This window comes from Dromaius novaehollandiae, chromosome 18 (assembly GCF_036370855.1).
Source record: "Dromaius novaehollandiae isolate bDroNov1 chromosome 18, bDroNov1.hap1, whole genome shotgun sequence".
Taxonomy (NCBI): domain Eukaryota; kingdom Metazoa; phylum Chordata; class Aves; order Casuariiformes; family Dromaiidae; genus Dromaius; species Dromaius novaehollandiae.
This window is the reverse complement of record NC_088115.1, coordinates 15108580-15128453: the sequence shown is the minus strand read 5'-3', so window position 1 is coordinate 15128453 and position 19874 is coordinate 15108580. Positions and strand designations below refer to the sequence as shown.

The 19874-nt window shown below is 61.2% G+C and overlaps 1 long non-coding RNA gene across 1 annotated transcript in view; it reads left to right on the top strand.

The window, feature by feature from the left end:
- Window positions 1–16743, top strand: part of LOC112990614 (uncharacterized) — a 52048-nt gene extending 35305 nt beyond the window's left edge. Inside the window, exon 2 of the long non-coding RNA XR_003261107.2 lies at window positions 15713–16743. This is a non-coding gene — a long non-coding RNA (uncharacterized LOC112990614). The remainder of the gene's footprint in view (window positions 1–15712) is intronic.
- Window positions 16744–19874: the final 3131 nt, after the last annotated feature.

Sequence of the window (19874 nt, the reverse complement as noted above, 5' to 3'; positions counted from 1 at the left end):
CAAAGCGCCGCTGGCTGAAAATCCCGCAGAAAGCAGGAATCGGGCGCCGCTGGCTCGGGAGGCCGGCGCGGTGCAGCGCTCGCAAAGCGCGCTCAGCCGCTGCGCGCTCGGGAGGGTTTTGCTTGCCACCTCGGGGAGCACGCTCCCCGTCCCTGCCAAGAATCCAACATCTGCGCAACTGATACTTGGCAGGAAATTTTAAAATTCATGTTGGTTCCCCGAGGGGAGGAGGGAAAGTGCCTGGCTCTGCAGCTCCGTCTCCGCTCTGTCCCCGGGCCAGGAAGGAGCAGGACCGACGTGCCGAGGCCCCGGGGCGCGGGGCGGCTTCCCGTGCAGACTGCAGCACCTCTGGGCATGGAGGAGGCGGTGGGGAAAGCGGAGCTTGTGCCGCGGGTGGTTTTGCTTTCTGGAGCACGTGTAAAGCGGTGTCCAGCTCAGCAACCGGCCTCCGAGGCTGCTGAGCCGCCGGGGAGGAGGACGGGGCCATCTTGGGTGGCTTTGCCCCGGTGCGTGGGCAGGGGGGAGCAGGGATGCCTGGTGCCCTGCCCGCACGTGGAACAGGGCGGGCAGTGCGGCGAGGGCTGGGAGACCCCGGCGGTGGCATGGGACACCCGGGTCACGCAGCGCCGTCCCCTCGAGCAGCTCCCGGCCCGGGGCCGGCTCCCTCCTGGAGCCCCTTCGCGCAGCGCAGGACCTCCTCCTTCCTGCACCATCCGTTCCCGAGCCTTCAGCTGAAACAGCAGCTCCTCTGGCTTGTCCTGGCCCTAACTGAGCCCCTGCTTCGAGCGCGGCCAGCAAACGCCCTTGGTTTGCCAGGGGTGTCCTGCTCCTCGGCCCCTGGGCGCGCGCGGGGGCTGCCGGGGCGCCGGTCCCGCTCGGCCCTCGGAGCCGGGGGCTGTGGGCTCGCTCCCGGGGGCAGGCGCCCTTCCTCGCCCCCCTCCCGGCACCTGGCGATCGCCACGGCGATAATCCTCCCCGAAACGAAAACAGGGAGCAGAACCGGTTGGACCGAAAGTGCGGCGGCGGGGGAGCCGGCGGGCGGCGGAGAGGGCACCGGGCTCGCGGGCAGCCGCCGCGGCCGCGCTCTGACCTAGCAGCAGGGAAGCATGGCGGTGTTAATTAACTGTTCGTTAGTGCCATCCTGCTTGGGGTTAGGTGAAGCTCTTTGCTTGGAAAGAGGAGCTCTGCTGAGCCGCCCGTGGGTGCTGCCTTCCCCGGGGCCGGGCAGGCCTGAGGCGTGGTGAGGGCCACCGGCGGCCCCAGCGCGGGACTGGCCTTCCCAAGCACCGCGTGCCCTTTGCAGGTCTGCGAAAGGCGCCGAGTGGAGCACGGCCCTGCCCCTGCCTCAGTTTCCCCGTCTGCGCAACGCGGGCGCTGGCACTGCGTCTGCTCCGTAAGGCTTTGCGGGAGGTGCTGGGAGCATCCGGCGGCGGTGCTCCGACGGGAGCGTCGCATGCACCAGGCTTTGGTCCCCTCTGCCCCAGCTGCCTCTCCAGGGAGAAGGGGAGGTGGCAGCGAGGGACACTGTCCTCTTTGTCCCCACCTTGGTCTCCACAGGAGATGTGAGCTGAGAACTGCATAATCCAGGAAAAATCCTCTTCCCCTTCCCCGGACCGCAGGGACCTCGCCAGGCTCGTGACTTGGACGGAGCAGCAGAGCTTGTGGCTTTTCCTCCTTTCCCCGCCGGTTGCCTTTCCAGCGTCGGCCCGTCCTGGCTGGCTCGTATTTTGGGTAAACCCCGAGAACACTGAGTTTGCTTTGAGAAATATCCCCCGGGCGGACTCGGCCGGGGAAGGCGGTGGCCGGGGAGGGAACTGAGCCTCCGCTGTTCGCAGGGCGCCTTTGAAGGTTTCCGTGGTCGGCGCGAGGGCCGGCCGCGAGCACCCGGGGACGTTTGGTGTGAGCTCCGCGGGCTGCTTGTGTAGGGACCACCAGCGAGCTGCCGGGGACCTCAGGCATCGGGCCGCGGCCACCTTTTGATATGGCGAAGGCAAATATTGAGGAAGCCTCGGGAGCGGGGGGACGGGGCGTTCCTCTGGCGACGGCAGCGGGGATGAAATGCTGCGTGCGTTTCCGTGGGGTGGCACATGAAAGGTGCGGGAGGTCACTAAAGCGGGGACCGGAGCCCCGGCCTGGCTCCGGGAGACCACCAAGCCTTGCGGGGTGCGTGGCGTTTGGACAGAGCGGCACGTGTTCCTCCTCCTGCCTTCATCTTTAAATACCACCCCGCAGACTCAAAGGAAAAAATAAATGCACTTAAAATGGCATCATTTTGTGGTGCCTTTAGGACTATTTATATTTTTTATTGCTCCCACGGTTTTTATATAAAAAGCTTTTTCATGAAAACATCAGTGTGTGTGTGTGTGCGTGTGTGGTTAATGCATGCAGCATCTCCAGGACAGTTTTACAGCTGGCTTCAGAGCGGCGGCACGAGGCAGTTGGGTTCCCGACTGCCACCGTACTTGTTACCGTGCTGGTCCCAGCGACATCCAGGTTCTCCCTTGGCAGCTCCAGGCTCCAACACGAAGCTTTCCACCCCGCTCCGGGCTCGCTGACCTCCTGTATCGCAGGCTGCGATGGAGGCTGGAGCTCGGTTGGGCGAGTTGCTGGGAAGAGCGTAGCTGCTTCCTCCCACGGGTCACCCAACGGCGCGTGAAAACATTTCCCGGGGTGAAAGACGTTAAACTTCCAGAAAGCTGCCGTGTGGGATGAATCCCTGGGGGAAGAAGGGGAGGAGGCCGGTGCAGCCCATGGAGGCCTCCCGGGAGCTGGTGGCCATAGCGGGGCCGGCTCGGAGGCGCGTGGAGGGCGGGATGGCCCGGTGGGGGCTGTGGCACACCGGGCACGGTGGCAGGAACGCCGTGATCCGTGGGGAAACGTCACCCAGAAAGGGATATCCAGCTGGAGATATCCTGCGTAGCCGAGAGAAAGGGCTCGTATCTATCCCTGCTCTCCCTATGGATCAAGTCGCGTCCCACGGGAGCTCTCGATGCCAGCTTTGCTCAAACCAGCATTTTTCCTGCAGATTGTGTGGCCAGAAAGTGGTTGTTTGTGTTGCCCAATCTGACCCTGTCCGTGATGGAGCTCTGGGACGTAGCCTGGTAGCTTCGTCCCTCCGAGCCGAGCGGACTCGGATCTCTTACTCCATTTGGGAAACGGACCCGATCTCTCAGCTCCCGACGGCAGCAGAAGAGCAGCGTTTGGTGTGCGGTTCCCGCTGCCGGACAGCCGGGAGCCCCTCGCCTCTCTCCGCGCGAGGCAGGCCGGGTGCTGACTGCCTTTCCAGAGCTGCGGCACCCGGCACGTTCGGGTCCGGCACAAGGATTTCGGCGTTAGCAGAACTGAGCGAACCCAGAACAAGGTGCAAACCGCGGGCTTGCAGCGGGTGTCTTCCAGCCGCTTCCATACCTCCTCCTGCGGCGTGCGCAAACGGCCCTCCGTGGGCCTTGCTTCGGCATGGCTGTTTGCTCAGGATTTGGGGCAAAAAAAGAAGTTAACCTAGCCTTGAAAAGCGACTTTTGTGTCCGTTTTCTCATGGGAACCGGCGTGCTGCATGCCGTCAGAGTTACCGCCTGGCGTCTCGGAGCAACGTCCAGAAAGTCTTGGGAGCTGCCCCGCTTTGGAAACCCCATCTGGGCAGATGTTTCAACGCCGAGCCTCCCGCCCGTCCAGCCCCTCGCCTCGCATGAAGACCCACCCGGAGATGCGGGTCTCGTTTCACGTGTTGGGTGGTTTTGTTACTCCTAGTGACACCAGCAAACCATATGTTATAGACGCATTGCAAAATTGGTGACAATTTAGTGACGCTGCGTGCGTGGGAGATGGGCGAAGGGGGGATGTAAAACAGCCGGAGGTTTAGGTGGGTAGAGCTTTAAGCCCGACTGCTGCTGTTTAATATCTGTGGTCTAAGTGCAAATGGAGCAGGCTCCAGCTACAGTGTGTTTGTCTTGGAGATTAAATCTGGAGAGCCCCCGGTCTCCAAGTCCGTGCCGGGAAGAGAGGGGCGCGGAGGGAGGGAGCGCAGCGCGGCGCGGGCACGCACCGCTTAACCCTCTGGAAGCCGCCGCTCGCCTGCGGGCGAAGCGTTCGAGGGTGGGTGCAGGCGAAGGGCGAAAGGATGGAGGTGCCCAGGTCTCAGCAAGGGCACGGCCCGAGTTGCGACGCCTCTTTGCGCGTCTTTTCTTGCTCTTTTTGTAAGGTCGGGCATTGCCTTGCACGGCCAGAAAGCATCTCCCGCTGGGCTGCCTCGCAGTGACGTTCCCGAGCCCATCACCTGGCCTCGGGTCGGTACTGCAAGCATTTCTGCAGCGCTCAGGGCTGTTTTTGCAGCCCTGTTTGTACAGGAGAGCGTGCGTGGTGCCTGCATGCCCCTGGCACTCGTAGCCCAGGTAGGCTGTGTTTATCCTGGGGACTGGCCCCAGCTGCAGTCGTCTGGGGCTCAGCCAGCAGCAGAGCTAGACTGAGAGAGAGAGATATATATATATAAAATTTTAAAAAGCCCTGGTTGTCGAGAGGCCAAGCCTGCTTGCCGCGCTGATGAAAAACGTGGCTTCTAGCGGTTTCACCCCGCCTGAACTGGTGGAGCCGTGCCAGGGGCAGGCGAGGGCCGGGGGACGACGTCGTCTCCCTGGGCGGGGAGGCAGCTGCCGTGGGGGCTCCCGGCGCTGCGGTCCTGGGCTGCGGGGATTTGCCCCTCGCGCGGGGCGTACTGCCCTCGGTGCCTTGCTGGTGGTCTGCCCTGGCGCCCGAAACGGCTCAGCAGCGGCCGCAGCAACGTGCTGCAAGGGAGGCTTGCTTGGAGGCTCAGGGGCTGGAGGGATCTCCTGGTCGTCACAGCCTGGCAGAGGGACACGCGTCGGGATGGATTTCCATTCCTGGTCCCCTCCTCTCCCTTGTTCCTCGAGGTCCCACGCGTTGCAAAATGTTCCTTGGCTCTTCTAAAGGACAGCGTGCAAGGCTGTCCCCAACCGACTGGCTGATCCACGTCTGGGATCGGGGACAGCCTCAGGAGAGATGCTGTAGAGCTGCTGGAAAGCAGGAGAACCGCAGGGTCTCTGTCCCCCGCATGTCATTTCATCCAGTCCTTCCCTACCCCCGTGACCTGGTCCGTCGGACAGGCTAGCTGGGTGGCACACAGGTTGCCAGAGTTAGAGGAAGCATTTTCTTCCCCCTCCTCCATGGCCGAGTACCTAAAGGTCTCCAGGTCCTTCGAGAGCCCTCCTGGAGGCTGGGTGACCCTCTCCTCCAGCTTCTGCTCCCCATCTCGGTGCAGAAACCCGGGTGCTCGGGGCTTGGCGCCCGGCCTGTTCTCCTCCTCCAGTCCTTGGCTGGGCCGCGGCCCCTCGTTTGATCTAGAAGCAAAAATGCAATTAAATGAGATGTTGATCTCATCCGCTGGGAATTCTCCTCGTGGGCACGCTGCCCCAGGAGGGCTGTGGCTCGGGCGAGGAGGAGGGTGGTGGGAGGAAGGCCGGGCAGCGCCGTGTGCCGAGGGCCAGGGATTCGCCTGCCGTGCGGTGCCGGGACGGGCGTGCGGGAGCCTCCGTCCTCTCCCCGGCCGCGTTCCTGCTTTCGTGCCTGGAAGGACGAGACCAGGCCAACGCGTCCTTGTCCCGAGCTCCGTGGTGGCACGCGTGCTGCTCCGTTGGACGTTTCCAAAGCGTTTCAGGGAGAGTGGGCAAGCGCTGCGGGAGGAGCGGCCTCTGGGGCTGTTAACGTCCGTAAAGTCCTATTGCAAAATGAAGCACGACTCGAGGGAAAGGTCAAACGCATATATACATTGGAAGCATCTCTTCCATGCTCTCCAGATCCCCCGGCTGTGCGGAGCTCCCCATGGACGTTGAGCTCCTTGTAGCACGACCAGAGCTTCCCATGGGATCGGGCTTCCTGCAGTGGGGACGGTGGTTCGCCTCTGAGGAGAGAGGAGGGATTTTAAAATAACATAGAAGTGGGTGTAGCTTTAAAAAAACCCATATTTTATGACTGCAATCCTCCCATTTTTGCATAAAAATATCTTTTTTGGGTGCTTTCTTTGCTGTAGGTTGCTCTGCTGCTGAATGACCCCTTTTATGGAGGAGCCGGTCGTGTTGCGGCGGGGCAGCGAGCTCGAGGCGGGCTGGACTCGCGTGCACTTAAACAAGCTCGGGAAATTAAAGCTGCGACACTTAGAAGGGCTGAAAAGGGCTCAGCAGTTCCCCGGCGTGGGGGGGGGGGGGGGAGGCTGGGGGTGGCCCGGGCGCTGCCAGCTGCGGCAGTCTCCCCTTTTCCGGAAGGAAGCTTTTCTCTGGAAATCTGCCTTTGTGCGTATCTGATGTCGGACGTCAGAGAAAGGGAGAAGCTGCTTTTTGTAGCAGGTGCTCTGCCGCGCGGGGAGCCTGGGAGCGCAGAAGCGCCTTGTTCCTGGTCCTCCATCCGCAAGCAGAGCAGAAAGTGTTTCCTTGCCTGTTTTTTTTTTTTTAAAAAGAGAGATTTCAAGCATTTTCCGGTGCGCACGGGGCTGGAAGCCGGCGCTCCCGACGGCTTTTGCAGCGGCAGGGACGGGCAGCGCGCGGCCGGGGCTGCTCGCGGGGGTGGCTGTGGGTAGGACACCGAGTTGCACCGAGGAACAAGGAGCTTTTTACTTGGATACTTTTTTCCTGACCTACATTTTTATATTCCTGCATGAAGTTTAAGTTTCAAGCAATTGGCATTTTCCAGTGAGTAACAGTTTCAAAAAATTCCTGACTGATTCTAGGAACTGCGCTGCTGAAAGAACATTTCTCCGTGTCCTTTCCCGAGGTCGCCGCGGAGGCTGTCTCAGGTTTTGAACTCTGTTTGCTTGCTTTTCTGCTGGGAACGGTCTGGAGGGAGCTGCCACGAATCCTTGGGGGTCACCAAACCGTCGCCTTCAACCTTCCCAGTCCCAGGACTGAATTTTGGAAAAAAAGAAGGGAAAAACCCAACTCCTTTAAAGCCTTGTGCGACTTCCACTATATAAAAGCTAGCGGGAACATTGGAGCAATATCACAGGGAAGGTCCTGCGTGGAGCTGGCAGTGTAGGAACGCTGAATTGCGTCTCGGTTGAAACCCAGCGCGTGGATGTTGCTGCTTGGGCTTAGCCAGGAGGAAGGCGGTGCCGGGTAGCGGGGTGGTGTCGGCCCAGGCGTGCCCCAACCCCGTTGCACGGGGTTAAATTTCACTCGTGGAGCGATCCGAAACGGGCTTGTGTTAGCAGGGGGCTTCTGAGCCATGACAACGCTGCGTTTTCTTAAAAAGGCCATTGGGATTCTTTCTGAGAAAACTCGCTTTTCCCGCAGAGCATCCCGCAGTTGCAACCGATTCGAATTAAAACATACCGAGACCTTCGGCCCCTTTTCCCGGGAGTGGGGAGGAGCCGGTTAACGCCTGCAAAGCCCGGGAGGCAAAAAGCGCTTGGAGAAAAGCCACACGCCACCCGGGGTGGGAACAGCAGAAATAAGATGCGCAGAGAAATTAAGTGGGGGCCTTTCTGTTCCCCCTGAAGCTATTTAATCATAGTAATCAAGAGAAAACTACCCATTTTTATGCCGTTCCATTCAAAAAGGAAAGGCCGGTTTGTCCACGGCTCAGACTTCTGCCTTGGCTCACGCACCCGCAGGATTTTTGTCGCTGCTCTCTGGTTTCTACGTCAGGCCCCCGGAGGGATGCTCGGCCCGGCTTTGCCGTCCGCCGGGGGCCGGGGGGAGGCCGGGGGCCGAGGCTCTTCCACCCGGCCCCAGCCAGGGCCGCTTCTCCCGACCCGGGCACCCATCTCCCCCAAGACGAGAGGTGACTTTCCCTCTCAATCCAGCGTTGCAGTCCGTTGCGAGAATTGAAGTGTTTTGCTGTGCTAATTTACCGCAGCAGATTGTATAATTAGCTTTCTGTAGGGATGGGTGTGCTCCCAGTTTCCCTGTTGCACTGCAAAGGGATGCACGCGTGTGTGCGCGTGTGCGCGTGTGCGTGTCACCGGTTTGCCCTGGGATAACAAGGAGTTATCCTTGCTTTTCCTCCCCATCCTCAAGGATGGTGGTTCTTTTTCCCTAAAAGCCTTGAAGGTAACGATCAGAAAGTGGTGGTTCGAGCTCGACCGCTCGGGCAGCCCCAGAGAGCCGCAGTTTCCAGCGAGGGAGGCAGGATCCGGCCCGCCGAGGGGCAGCGAAGCAGCCTCCCTTCCGCGCCGCCGCTCGTGCTTCGGGGCCGGGGGCTGCTGGGGCCCGCTCCCCCCGGCACGTTGCGCCCGCGTTTGATACCCTCGTCTCCTCGTGCAAGAGGAAGGGGGGGAAGGGGGCCACGGAGAATTAATCAGCTTAGGGTCAGAACAGGAAAAAATACTGCTTAAATTGGTAATCCCCCGGGACAGAAAGCAGCTCAAAGCTGCAAAATAAATTTGCAGCCCGATGGTTTCTCCTCCCTGCTGCTCCACGGCAGGGCAGGTATCACGGGGCAGTGGGTGGCCGGGGGGGGCTCCCGCCTCCGGCACAGCTGGAAAGGAGAGGAGAATTGAGGGTGCTTTGGCACCCACCTGCCCCGAAACAGCCCCGGGTGCTCGGAGCAGCCGGTCGTGCAGGAAGGCTTTCGGCACAGGGTCCCCAGGCTCTGTCGCTCGGACCAGCTGCTCTTCATGTGCCCTGGGGCCTCCTGGTCTGTTGATCTATTAATTACCCGAGACTTGCGTTTTATCAGCCTGTTTGCAAAACGCTTTCCAGTAGGATTGACTGGGCTCCAGACATAACGGCACGGTGAAACGCGTAAAGCTGCTTACGGAGAGCCGCTAAGCTTTGCCGCTCTCCCGCGAGGGGGAAAGCAGACGGCGTTGCTCAGCTCCGGGGCGTCGCTGCCGCGGGGTGCAAGCGGCTCCTGCTTCCCCGCGGGGCAGCCGAGCTCGCGCGCGGTCGGGGCGGGAGGGAGACGCGGCAGCCGCAGCTCGGGAACGGGGGTCTAATCCCGGGGCCAAGGCGTCCGGGCTTGGTCGCGTCCCTCCGAGCGTGTCCGGGAGCCCGTCCTGCTCCCGGGTCCTCGCTGGGCTCTGCCGGAGCGAGCAGCCAGAAGGGCGGCCTTCGAAAGGGAGAGTTTGCTGCAGGATTAGGCAGGAGCCGGGGCATTCCTGGGGAAAGGCTCGATTAGCCTGCTGCTAATGAAGAGGGATTTGGCCGATGGGGGAGAAAGGGCTCGTGCCGGCGGGGCACGCGTGGGGCTGCTCAGCCTCGTGCCGGAGCTCCCGTGTCGGGACGTGCTGCGTCGTCGTCGGTCCGGAGCGGGCTCGCGGGGACGTGACCGCCGGGCTTCCAGCAGCCCCCTTCCCCAGCAGCTCTGGCGTTTGCCGTGCTGTTAACGAAAGTAGGAAGGGCAGAAGTCCTTCCCGCTCTCCTTCGAGGATGCGAGTGTGGATTGTGAACCGGCTCACGGTGTCATCGCTCTGGGGACGCTTTTAACGAAGGAGCCAGGACTGTCACCAGGTGCCCGAGCCTGCGTGAAACCTGCCTCCGGCCTCTGCTGCACGCGCGTTTCCCACGTCCTGACATCGTTCTCCGCTTATCGCCTGGTCTTAAAAATGAAAGAGAATAGGACTTTCTTCATTCTTTCATCTGCCCATCAGTTTAAACGTGACACTTAGCACTGCTTTAGAGAATGAGTGGCCTTTTCTCGCTGGGAAGGAGGGGTAAAAATTGCTAGAAAGAGCCAGAGGTGACGGCACCAGGTCTCCACGTTCAGGTTGCGGCGGGCTTGCCGCGATGCCGGGGGGAGCCGCCGGCCCTTGCCGCAAATCCCGGCTGCCGAATGTTGCAGGGCGGCTGCAGCGACCGGCCTCCGGGCGCGCGGGAGCCACTGGGCCAAGCCGGCAGCACCCGTCCGGGACGCGGTTACTCATTAACGCGGGTGCAGCGTGGGCGGCATGGGAACGAAACATTTGCTCCGCTTCCCCGGGCCTGAGGAGCTTTAACGCCGTCTATCCGGAGGCTGCCGGGGGTTTGGCACGGCTTTTGTATCAGACGCTTGGGTTGGTAAACGGAGATAATCTGGGCTGAAACCCCGTGAATTGGATCGGCGCTTGCAACGGAGGGTCCTCGTGCCGCAGGGCAGCGTGGGCAGCGCGGCGGAGCTCGGGGCCCCTTCGCAGCGGGTGTTAACGCCCCAGGGAGAGCCGGGTGCAGGAGCGGCCCGAGCCCCTGGGAGGAGGCGCCGGGCCGCAGCTGCAGCCGCCCACCCGCACGCGGGCACGGGGGTCGCCTTCGCCGTGGCGGGGCCTCGCGGGCGTCGCGTCCCGGCGGCTCTGCCGGCTCGGCCGGGCCGCCGCAGCGTGCGCTTTCCACAAGATGGAGCTCTGCGATGCCGGGAGCGGGGGGCTGCGCCCGTCCGAAGGGCCCCGGTCCCCGCGGCGCCGAGCCCGAGGTCTCCCGCGTCGCCCCGCGGCCGCCGCGCCGGCTGCTCCCGCCGTGGGGGCGGCGATGGCCGGAGCGGCCGCTGGATGCGGGATGCCCCACGCACGGTGCCGGTCTCCGGTGCTCTCCGAGCCGGGCCACCCTGTCCATCCTCCCCTGGTGAGCGCCAAAGATGTCCCCATCCCGCCGGAGCACGGGGAGCAGTGGGAAGGCCGCGGAGGTGCCCGGTGCTGCTGGCCGAAGCCGTGGCTGCAGAAGCATCTCCGGGCAGGTCTCGCGCTGCCCCGTGCACGGCTCGGTTAGCAGCACCGCCCGGCTCGACGTCTTGCTCAAGCACATCGCCCTACGCGGATGCGAAGTTCCCCGCCGCGGGGTGCTGCGTTGTCCGGCGTTGTCCGGGGCCACGCTGGCTCGGAGGAGCAGAGCATCCCGTGGCGGGGAGGAGCACGGGAGGACGCAGCCGCCAGGCCCCCGCGCCCCACGGGGACCCGTGCAAGCGAGCAGAGGCCCCAGGCCCGCAGCTCTGCGCCCGCGGCACGCGGTGGCTGCCGGGGCCTCGCTGGGGACAGCGGGGACAGCGGGCGTCTGCCGGAGGAGATGCGGTCGGCCCAAGCGCCGGGCTGGCCCCAGCTCGGGAGGATGGAGCGTGTTGGCAGGCAAAGGCTATGACTCAACGGGTCTATTTCATCTCTCTTAGATCTTTTGCTTTTTTTGCTTTAATCCACTTGCCTCATTGACTTTATTTTACAATCCATTGCTGGGTTCACTGAAGAGCACTTTGGTCATTAAGCACGTTGGGGCATGCGAATAAACCTGCATCTCCAAACTGTAAATCGCGTTAGAGCCGGTGTCAAGTCATTGGCTGGGATGGGAAGGGGCAGCACGAGACCTGCCGTGTCTCTCGCTCTCCTCCCCGCCTCTGTCCTCCAGCTCCACGTTACGGGGGGTTGGAAGGGCAGGGGCCAGCCAGGCTGGGCAGGGCTGCCTGCGAAACCGTCCCAGCCCTTTGCAAAGCCTTCGCTGTGTCGGGGCCTCCGTTCCCCCTCTGCAGAGCGGGACACGTCAGGTGTCTCCGGTCTCTCTGCCACGGCGCGGGGCCGGGCTGAGCGCTGCCGGCGCGTGCACGCGGCGCCCGATGCAGAGAGGATCTAGCCCAGGTGTGCCGGGACCAGATACTGCGAACAGGCTCTAGCTCTCGAGCTGCATTTTTCTCAATCCAGCCTTTCAGCTAGGAAGAATTTCTGCTGTAAACGCGGAGCTGGGGCATGTCTGAGCAGGGCGAGGGTCCGAGGGAGGGACACCCGGGCGAGGGAGTATCGGGGAGGTATTTCGAGCTGACGAGTGCTGAGTGAGCCATAGCGTGGATGCTGCCAGAACCGTTTCCCTGTCTGCTGGGTTCCCTTCCTGTTTGGCTTTGCTGCCCACACACTGCGAGCTCGAGCTGCCTGCAGCCGCGACGCGCTCATCCTGGGGAGCCAGCAGTGCCGTTGCTGCTCCTGAGCTTTGGGCTGCTCCTCTCCAGCACATGTTGGAGGAGACGGGGCAGGAGGCAGGGGAGTTGGATCCCCAGCAAGCACATCGCAACGCACATGCGATCATCATTACTGTTGCAAGCTTCATGCCTCCTCCTCTGTTTGCTCTGGACGCCGTATTCCTCCCGGGCTGCTGCTGCGTGTGGAGCAGCCTGAGCCCTTGCTCTAGTGTCTGACGTTTCTCCTCGCTCTCCCAGGGAGGTGTGGTGGGCTGGTGGAGAGGAGAAAAACAACAACCCGGGGGCTGGTCTCCAGGAGGAACGTTAGGCACTGGAGACCTTGTGACTCCCTCCGTGTGTGGCCCGACTGGACGTGCCGTTCGCCCTCCCGGTGTCGGAGCGAGCCAGGTCTTGGGTAAGCAGATGACGCCTCACTGGGGAGCATGCGGTTTGTGGGAGGCAACTGGCCCGGAGGAAAAAATTGCACCTGGGACGTTACCCTCCATGTCGGTTTGGTCCTCGAGGATCTGCAGACGGTGGAGAAGGAGGGAGTTTGTTGTGAGCTGGGGTCTGGTTGGGTCGCCAAGGCTCTCGTCCTCTACCAGGGAGGGGAGGGCGAGCTTTCATCGGGTGGCGTGTCCGAGTGCACCGGTGCACGGTGCGTGGTTAAACTGGTGTGTGGTTAACCTGGGGCGCCCGGCATGGCGCTGAACCTGCCCGCACTTCCTTCCTCACCTGGAGAAAGGTGGCAGTGAAGAGCGTGCTTAATCCGCGCGCTCAAGAAATGCGAACATCCCTGGCTCAGGTGGTGGCAAGGGTGGAAGGACACCCTGCAGCAGTCACCTTGCCGGGCCGGGCAGCTCCCGCGCTCGGTGTTTCCATCTTTGTGGCTGCAGCAAACACGACCGCGTAGAGGCTTCTGCATCGCTTGCTCGGTCCGGCGGCGCTCCGGTTTGCCTCCGCGCCCGCAGAAGGGACCCACGCCGGCAGGAACGCGGGGCCGGGGTGGAGCCCATCCGGAAGCGGCTTTGATCTCCGGCGCTGACACGTTTTTCAAATGAGCCGCACAAATGACTGCCCTCCCCTCCCAGCCCCTGCCCGGGCCGCCGAGAGGGAGATAACACATCAGAGCCTGCGCGCAGAGCTGCGATAGCGCTTTTATGGCGGGCTGATTGCTACCAAGCACGCAGCTCGCGCCGGGGGACTTCAAAAGCGGCGCGCTGCGCCTGCAACGCCCTGTGCAAAGAATCCTGAGCCGGGCGTGAGGCACGCACGGAGGTGTGCGTCCGTCCCGGGGTGCGTCTACGCCCAGCGCCCGGTCGCAAGTAGTTTTGCCCTGTTGCATCTCCGTGCAAGCGGCAGGCCGGTCTCGGTAGCTCTTCGGGGGCTGTTGAGGTGGTGTGAGGTTAGAGGCCCCGCTTTGCGGCACCCCGGGGAAGCCCGGGGCGTTCGGGGGGCTGCGGGTTAGTGCAACCCCCCGCGACGCTTGGGAGGGAGGGTTTCCGGCCGCTCTCCGCGTGTTTGCCAGCAGCGTGGGGGTTAACAGGCCAAGTTGGGGGAAAGAGGAGGAAAAGGGTTCGGACCTCCTCCGCTCCCCCCCGCCGTCCCCCTTGGCTGCTGCGATTTCATTGAGGCTGCGTATTGGCCTCCGGAGGATCGAGCTGGGTAACACCACAACATAAACAGAACATCTGGAAGCTCTTAAAGGGTTTTATTTTTTAACACATTTACAAGAGCCAGGGACACTTGCGCACAGCGTTTTGCAAGCTCGGAGGCGCTGCGCCGTTTCTTTCCCCAGAAGCCCGGGAACTGGTCGTCAGGCCTCTCTCCTGGGAAAGGGGCACGGGGGCTATTTTATGCCTCCGTGCAGCGTATTTCTGAGGAGTCGATATCTTGGGCAGGTGGTGCCAACCTTGCTTGCGTATTACTTGCAAAGGCCAAAGCAAACAGACGATAAGTGCTGCAGGATAAATGAGGCCTGGGTATAAACCTCTACCCTTCTCTGCGTGCCCCCAGTTAATGCTGGAGCAGGGCAGGGATTTGGGCAGGGTTTCCGTGAAAACCTGTTGAATCTTACGGAGTGAATGGTGCGAGAATTCAAGAGCAGAGCAAATGATGAATATGCCCAAACAGGCCAAGATTTTGTCTGAGCCAAGTGGGAGCTGGTTCTGCCCCAGGTAACCGGGGCTTTTGGGGTCCTCCAGCACGTTGCGGGTCGTCGGAGACACGTGTCTATGTGGGAGCCCTCCTGGATGGAGAGGGCTAGATGAGCTCCACTTCCACTCTGGTGACAGCATTTGCTGCTGGACCATGTTCTCCTTGCTGTTCTCCCTCCAAACGTCTGTGGTGGCTTTGGGAAAGGATCCCCCTTTCTCCCGCTCCTCCAGGACTCCCCGGACAGAAGCGAGTGCGCGGGGGCCTGGTGCAGGGCAGCCCCAAACTCCGGGCCCCCCAAAGAAGCTGCTTGCAAGAGAGTTCCTCCCTTGGACTCCTCACCCTCGCAGCATGCACGTGGTGGGAATGTGCTGCAAAGTGGGAAAAAAGGCAAAAAAAAAAAAAAAAAAAAGAAAGGCTGTGAACGTTGTCGGTCTGCAGAACTCTGCTCTGGATGTGTGTCCAGCATGATTTGTATACAGCTACAATCCTTCGCAGCTACTTCGTTTCTCACCTCAGCCCTGGTCATCCCTAAATCAACCCCTGTCTCCTTCAAACGAGTTATTTGCCAGGGCCACCGGTGTTTCCTCGCCCGTGTGTCATTCCCTGCGTGGTCGCCAGCAGCCAGCGAAGCCCTGGGCTGAGTCACGCCGCTGCTGCTGCTCATCCTCTGGTTGCTTCCCAGGACGGGGTCGTGTTTATTCCTAACACGGCGATGCTGGAGCTGAGGCCAGCGAGCTGCATCCAAGAGCACTGAGCTCATATCGGGGTGGCGTTTAAGCTGTGGTTTCCACGCTAGAGGCTTGTGAGCCTAACGGCAGCCGAAGGTGGAAGTGAGGCTCGGGATCAGAAATGGGGAACAAGGTTATGTTGGGAACCACTTTCGTTATGCTCAATTTTGTTATGGTGCAGTTAATTCCCAGGCGATTTTCCTTGTCATTAGAGTGGCAGGAGTTGTCCGTGCCTCTGACGTGGCGTATTCCCTCCTGCGCTAGCACGGCCTTCGCCCTGAACCGCAGCTCTGCGCAGCGCTGCCGAGTTTGATCAGCGACTTGCCGTCCCTTGGACTTGGTCTTCTTATCCCTTGGGATAACATGACCCACGTACACGCGAGCAGAATGAGATGCTTTCCCTTCCTGGGGGTTCCCAGATGCTGGCGTTTTGTTTGTCCTATCGGATCTGAACCCCGATCTGACCAGCGTGGACCCGCTGGGATCCCGGCCCGTGCACGCCCGGCCTTTGGCCTGCTGTCGCTTCTCGGCCCTCTCAAGAGACGTGGCTGAGTAAGGCTGTTTTTCCCATGGATGTTGTCAGCACATCCTCCGCTCCCGTCGGCGCCTGCGCGCTGCCCGGCTCAGCAGGACACCGAACGTCACTGCTGACGGCCGGCTCCTCGGCAGCCTGCTCAGACACGGACATGGTCCACGCTGGCCCTGGGGGCCAGGCCTTGGGGAGGGCTCCATCCTCCAAAGCGTGGAGCGTGATCTGGAGGCCCTTGGCTATGCTGAACTTAGGGTGAGCTCCAAGGCCCCGGTGCTGGAAGTAACTTTGCAGAATTGTGCTCTTAAGGGAGTCATGAGGTCTGCTAGTGTGTCTCCTCTTTTACGCATTGCTTCAAACCTTTAATTTGGTAACAAAGAGGAATCTCGATTAGCTTTGTTACAACCAACCTGGACCTTGCGTTAATGCCGTGTTTTTTCTTTCGCAGGATCCTTGGAGAAGGCTCTGGGTGCGTGGGGCTGGGCCCGTGAGAGGAGAGCCACGGTGCTGCAGCGCAGGCTGTGCCGAAACGCCCAGGAGCATCCTTCCAGGGATGGAGCTGCAAGATCCAGCGTGGAGAGAGGAAAGCGGGAGGGAAGCAGCTTACCCTGCTCTCCCCAGAAAGCTAGGGAGCTTTTGGGAGCTGTGGTGAGCTCCTTCAGCCATCCCTTGCCATGGAAAACAGCTTCAGCGCCAGCCACCCACTGTGCCTCTGCTGTGATTCACTTTCCCTGCGCGGCGAGGGGGGTTTCCTCCCGGCTCTGACCTCGCTCCGCGGACTCCCACGCAGGGCCCGCAGGACTTAATTAGATGCTCTCTGCTGGGCTTTGGAAACGCTGCTCTTGGCCGGGTGACTTTCAAGCCGGATATGTGGGGCTGAATGGCTAAGTGCTTTCAGGTCAAACAGTAGCTCAATTTTCTACCCCGTAAAGGACCAAGTGTTTGCCCAGTTCCAGGGAAGCAGCTGTGGAGATTTTTTTTTTTAACCCCTCTGCTCATCTTCCTGATTTCTTTCTGGATTTTGGGCTTTTCATGAGGATGGTTTGACCCAACCTGGAGAATATGGGATTCCCAAAACGCAGATTCCTGCAGTGGGAACTGGAGAAGCAAAAGCCTTTGGAGCCGTGCGATGTGGGGAGCAGAACAACAGGAATTAAGTTGTCAGTGACTGGCCGGCGATTGGATTGCCCCGGGGCTCTGAACTGCCTGGGAGAGTCCTGCCGTCGGTCGTGCATTGCGTGGCCTCGCGCCCTTCGAGCCCGCGCAAGCCGAGCGCGGCGCAGACGGCTCCCGGTGCCGTGGGAAGCTGAACGCGCGCTCCCCGGGGTGCCCCCGCGCTGGAAAACAGCCGAGGTGGGGTGAGAGGAGTGGGTGAAGGAATGCGTTGGGCCTGACCGCAGCGAGGGGAACGTCAAGATGGGGAAAAATGTCACCCTCAGAAACAATTAAACTTCTTAATAAAATCTGTTGCCTTTCTGAGTGCTCGGTGTTCTTTTCCGTTTGCCTTGGCTCAGCCACACTTACATCATGGCCCTATCGCAGGGCCGCGGAGTGGATGAGCTTGATTGTACAGGAAACCAGTGCTTTGGCACACTGCGCTGCCCTCAGGAAGCCAGGCCAAGAGCTTAATGTCTTCGCTTTACAGCGAAATTCTTCCCTGTCCTTTCCCCCTTTCTGTAACCCTTAAACATCTCCGCCTGCCTGTGCGACCGGGAGAGCTGCCTCCAGCACTACCGAGCGCCCGAACTGCCCATCTCGTCCGCTGGTATTTTCCCCTCCTGGGTCTGCGGGAGCGGAGGGGGAGCTGGGCCCGGCCTCGGGCGGCAGCAAGCGGGAGCAGTCCGCGGGCAGATTATAGGGGTCCCATCGTCAGTCAAACTGGGATTGCCGTGATAGCGGTGAGACCCCCGTTTCAGCTTGGTGGGGATTCATAACGCCCCTCTCCTGCTAAAAATACCAACTAAACGTCTATGGGAAGATGCCTTAAACGATGGTCATAGTGCCTGTGGCTGCTCTGTGCAAGGTGAGAAGCTGTGCCGGGGGATGTGATGCTGCCGCGTGGGGTGTTTCCCGCGTCCGACCCCATCACGGGCCAAACTCTGTTTCCAGCTACGTGTGCGCATCACCACGATGTTGGTACAGGACAGTTGAGGTCTCTTGTGCTTTGAACATGCCACCCTGCCTCAAATTTCCACTGGGAATGACGAGGTTTCGGGTGGCTCAGACCCCCGGTGCGTGTTGGGGATGCCGTGGCCGGTGTTAACACCGGGTATGACTGCGTTTCCCTGCCTGGCCGTGACAGTGGCTCTGGTTTTTAGAAGAGGGCGAGTGCTGCCAGCCGTACTTTTGGGCGGTGGCTACGGCGAGCATCACCAGGGCTGCCCGTGAGCACGCCAAGTGGAAGAGGATGTAAATCATTAGTGTAATTGCGGGGGAAATCTGCTTGTGGGATCCTTTTTCAAAGCTCTTCCCTGCCTGGGAGCTGCTCCTCCGTTAATCCCGGCGTGCGCGGACCTGCTGCCCGGCGTCTGCAGACCCCGTGGGAGCCGCCGGCCGCGGGGGGAGCGCGTCCCCGTGCCGCTCGGCCCTCTTTGGTGCAGACTTTCCGAGTTCATAACTAATATTTACTTCAAAGGCTATTTGCTTTGTGTGCCGGTCAGTCGTGTAATCCCGGCTTGTTTAGAGATGGAGAGTCAACAGAAAGCCGGGCCGTTAAAGAGGGGAAGGGTGTGGGAGCTGCAGTGCTATTTACCTGTGTAACTAGGAGGAAAACCTGCCTGTCATTCTCGCTAATAAATACAAACTGGAAGCGCAGATAAACCCATGGGGATTTATTAGTTTGCTTTAACAAACGCAAATATTCGGCCTACGCTGACTCGGCCCAAGGGCTGCCTCTTGCCTTTTGTGTGCACTGCAGCGTCTGGCGCCGATGGGCCCCGACCAGGGCGCTCTGCGCTCGCCAGTTCTGCTCAGAGGGTCTCTTTCGAACCGCGTCCGCCTCCGTTTTGCTGGGCCCCGATGCTGCCGGGTGCCTCGCGGGGACGTGCGGCGGTGGAAGGGACGCTCGGGCACAGCGGAGCCCAGCAAACCTGCTCTGCGCCGGCGCAGGGCGCGAAGCCCAGCTTGCAGCAGCACGGTGGCATGCCCATGGGCACGCGCTCTCCCCTTCCTCCCCACAATAGTGGTGCACCCTCATGCAAGCTGAAAAGTGTTTTTTTAAATTTTTTTCTCCCTTTTTCCAAGTACAAAAGTTTGCCTGGAGCGCTAGGCAGCGGGAGCCGGAGGAAGGGGTGAGGGCTGGGCGTTTGCTGCATGGGTTTGGTGAGCTCCAGCCTCCTCGGCCCCGACCCGCGCCACCTCCCGTCCCCGAGCTCCCCGCACAGCCCCGCCAGCGGGTCTCGACCCGCCTGGGGCTCGTTTGCAGCCGGCGCTGGGTTTGTAGGTCCAGCGGGGAGCAGGCAGAGGCTCGCTGAACGTCTTTCCACCGTAAGGGGTAACTCACAACCCTGCCCTGTCTGCTAGGGCTCTTTTCACCCCCGTGATGAGAGCAACCAGCTCTTGCAACAGAAAATTTGGTGAAGCAGACAGCAAGACCCCAATACCACTTCTTTTCAGAAGCACCGTGGCTCTGACTTTGTTTTGCCTTTTCTTCTTACTTTCTACCTTTCTTTAACAAGCCTTACAGAAGGCAGTGGGATCATTCTCTGTCTTCCTTCTCCCAAACTTTGGAATCTGTTGGTGAAGGAGGAATCCTTGCCGGAGGACCCTGGCGAGAGCTCGCCCTGCGGGCAGCCGAGCTTCGTCAGCCCTCGCAGAATAACGGGGGCAGTTTCGAAGCTCTCGCGCCCTCCTCCATGGGTGACCCTCGCGCCTTGCAGCCTGCCCGCGGCGGGGCCAGGCATCAGCCCGGCGGAGCCCAGCAGAGCCGGCGGCAGGGAGACAGCGGTTCGAGCTGTGTTGCCTCCTTACTTTCCCTTCAATTTTTCCACGGAGGAAAAAAGCTCCTCAGAGCTCCCCTGGCCTTTGCGAGCGGTACGCGGTGCCTCTCCGGTTCCCGTGGCCCCAGCGGGCAGCGTTGTATAAATCAGTGCCCCGAGAGAAGGGGATGGCAGCGGGGAAATCGGCACCGTTACCCGGCTCTGAGCAGGGCTGCAAGCCGGGGGAACAGCAGCAAGAAGAGCTGCTGACTCAGCTTGGCTCCTGCCTGCAGCTGGAGAGGTCCAGCTTTAAAGAGGCGCTTCTGCGTCCCTCCAGCGCCAAATCCTGCTTCTTCCCCCTTTCCCTTCCCGTGCATCCGCTTTCTGCTGCTCGCTGCATCTGTGCGCGTCTCCAGCGCTGCTGCCTCACAGCCGTGCAAGCAGGTAGAGGGGCGGCACGGGATGCACGGCCGGCTCCTCCGCCTGCGGTTTTCCCTTCCCATCCCCGTCTCTGCCCCGCTTCATCTGTCCCTGCATCATCTGCTGTGTATTTACGGGCAGTTGTAGATGCTCTCCTCCGTGTTATTTTTCCTCGGGGGCTCGTAAAACCCATCTGCCTGAGCTGCCGGCCAGCTCCGGGGGAATTTGCAGCCCCGGCCGGGTCCCCGCGGCCGCTGGGGCGCGGATTTGGAG